This window comes from Zingiber officinale, chromosome 4B (assembly GCF_018446385.1).
Source record: "Zingiber officinale cultivar Zhangliang chromosome 4B, Zo_v1.1, whole genome shotgun sequence".
In the NCBI taxonomy this organism is placed as follows: Eukaryota; Viridiplantae; Streptophyta; class Magnoliopsida; order Zingiberales; family Zingiberaceae; genus Zingiber; species Zingiber officinale.
In genome coordinates this window covers 95,675,650-95,679,198 of record NC_055993.1, presented here as the reverse complement: position 1 = coordinate 95,679,198, position 3,549 = coordinate 95,675,650, and positions in this window count along the sequence as shown.

Below are 3,549 nucleotides of genomic sequence, written 5' to 3'. Positions count from 1 at the left end.
CAACTAATTTTCGGGTAGGCCCCAAAAGAAAGAGAACCCAGAGAAGTTTGATATCCGAATGAACCAAAAAAAAAAGGCAAACAACTTGTTCTTACTGTCGAACCAGATGCTCCTGCACCATCAAAGACAGAAAATACAAGTTCATCACAGCTAGAAACACAATGTCATGAACTTAACAAGGTCAAAACCAAAATATTGAAGGTACGGTCGAAAGTAGGTAAGTTGTTATTTTATAATCCTTAATGACATAGTATTATTTTAATTATCTCAGCAAGCGAAGACATTTTTTAAAAAGAGTCAAGATGATGTGATAGCCGATGCATTATTGAAGCTCAGTCAGTTAAGGTAACGTAGTTGCCAACCTAAATACTTAACCCACATGTCAACGAAGGATTATTATTGGAGTTTAATGATATTTTTATACTTTTAATTTATTAAATACCATTGACTGTATCCTTGTATGTAGGGTGACGGTGCAACCAATATGGATAAATGATAATTTCTCTTTAGATATGCAATCTTTTATGACAATATTTGATTGGACGCAATATACCAATGGGGATTGCATAAATGTTTATTGGAATATTCTTGCTAATGAAGCCAAAAACTCTAACTCACCATACCACCCATCCATATTTTATGGGGTTGGATTCCGAGTATGTCCCTTATCTTATTGTAAATTGTTTACAATATATATTGGATGCAGTCACCTAAATAGCTCTATTATTTGCATAGGACTTGTTCGGAATGATGCACGTGGGTGCATTGAAACAAACTGCAAAAACTGATGACGACAAGGACATTAGATATATTTTCTGTCCTCTACATAACCAAGATGATCATTGGCATCTAATGGTCATGGACCTGGAGGAACATCAAATAATTCATTATAACTCTCTTGGCACCACAGAAAATTACACTTCTGTTTTTAATCAAACTGTAAGTAACAAATTTCTTATATCTAATAATCATTGTTTATGTATTAATTACTATGGTTTGATATTTGTAGGTGTTGTTTTTTAAGGAGCTAAACTGGTCATACTATCACAGATGGCATAAAGGTTTAGCACCATTCTCCGGGAGAGAGTATAAAACGATGCAAGTTATTGGCCCCACACAAAGCAAATCGTAAGTATTTGTGTATGTTCCATAATAATTTGATTTGGCTTTTTTATGATGGATTGTGCTTTTGTTTTGTAGGTTGGATTGTGCTTTTTTTATAATGCGCTATGCAGAGAGTTTGATGTTCCGGAGATCTACAAACTTTGTACAAGCTGATATGAGAGCTTATAGATTTAGACTTGGATATAAAATCATGTCTGACAAAAACTTTAAACTATAGAAATAGTGAACAATTGTAATATACTATTCTTGTAATGATTTAATATTTGGGTAAATTAAATTTATGGTGAATCAATTTATTGTAAATTAAATTTATGGTTAATCAATACCTTATTCATACCCCATTTCTAATAAGGTATTGCTCCGTGGCAGTTGGCACGGAACAGTGCACAGCTTTTCTTTTCTAAATAGGTATTGACTTTTAAAATTGATCTTATTTTATTTTTTTGATCAGGCCCCTGTTAGAATGTTTGGAGTTTATATTAGGGGGAGATAGAATAATACTTTATGATATGATACTCATATCAGGCCCACGTTGGGCCCGATATGCACTCATATCAGGCCCACGTTGGGCCTGATATCCAAGCATATCAGGCCCAACAGAGGCTGATTGATTTTATTTTGATTTTTCCCAGCACATATAGATATTTAAATAATGATTTGCCAGCAGATTTGGAGTCCTTGCAACTCCAGAATGCCACTAGAACTGAAATGGGTCCAATCAGAGGTGTCTAGGTCCATCAGTGGGTTTTGACCAAAACCCACTGATGGCCCTCCCCGACTTGGATTTACATGAAATCAAGTCCCCTGTGAAGGTCTTTGTGGGGAGATGGTATATATGGTATAAAACATAATTTATACACCATGAATTAGAAGGTATGGCTCCGTGCCAGTTGCCACTTATTCCACTTATGGTCATGCTATAGACTTAAACCCTATGGTAGCACATTCTAATTTTATTTTATTTTTTATTTTTTCATAAGGAGCATGGTAGCACATTTTGAGTTTATAGAAAGGGGGAGATAGTATAAATTTATAAGAAAGGATACCATACCAAGGCCAATTTGGGCCTGATATGATACTCATATCAGGCCCACGTTGGGCCTGATATGCACTCATATCAGACCCACATTGGGCCTGATATCCAAGCATATCAGGCCCAACGAAGGCTGATTGATTTTATTTTGTTTTTTCCAGCACCTATAGATATTTAAATAATGATTTGCCAGCAGATTTGGAGTCCTTATAACTCCAAAATACCACTAGAGCTGAAATGGGTCCAATCAGAGGTGTCTAGGTCCATAAGTGGGTTTTGACCAAAACCCACTAATGGCCCTCCCCTACTTGGATTTACATGAAATCAAGTCCCCTGTGAAGGTCTTGGTGGGGAGATGGTATATATGGTGTCAAACATAATTTATACACCATGAATTAGAAGGTATGGCTCCGTGCCAGTTGGCACGGAATATTGCACAACTTTTCTTTTCTACCCTATGGAAGGTGACTTTTAAAATTGATCTTATTTTATTTTTTTTATCAGGCCCCTATTAGAATGTTTGGAGTTTATATTAGGGGGAGATAGAATAATGCTTTATTAAATGATACTCATATCAGGCCCACGTTGGGCCTGATATCCAAGCATATCAGGCCCAACGGAGGCTTTTTGATTTTATTTTGATTTTTCTCAATACCTATAGATATTTAAATAATGATTTGCCAGCAGATTTGAAGTCCTTGCAACTCCAGAATACCACTAGAACTGAAATGGGTCCAATCAGAGGTGTTTAGGTCCATCAGTGGGTTTTGACCAAAACCCACTGATGGCCCTCCCCTACTTGGATTTACATGAAATCAAGTCCCCTGTGAAGGTCTTGGTGAGGAGATGGTATATATGGTGTCAAACATAATTTATACACCATGGATTAGAAGGTATGGCTCCGTGCTAGTTGCCACTTATTCCACTTATGGCCATGCTATAGACTTAACCCTATGGTAACACCTTCTAATTTTACTTTATTTTTTAGTTTTTCATAAGGAGCATGATAGCACATTTTGAGTTTATAGAAAGGGGAAGATAGTATAGATTTATAAGAAAGAATACCATACCAAGGCCACTTTGGGCCTGATATGGTCGTATATCAGGCCCACGTTGGGCCTGATATGCACTCGTATCAGTCCCACGTTGGGCCTGATATCCAAGCATATCAGGCCCAACGGAGGCTGATTGATTTTATTTTGTTTTTTCCCAGCACCTATAGATATTTAAATAATGATTTGCTAGCAGATTTGGAGTCCTTGCAACTCCAGAATACCACTAGAACTGAAATGGGTCCAATTAGAGGTGTCTAGGTCCATCAGTGGGTTTTGACCAAAACCCACTGATGGTCCTCCCCTACTTGGATTTACATGAAATCAAGTCCCCTGTGA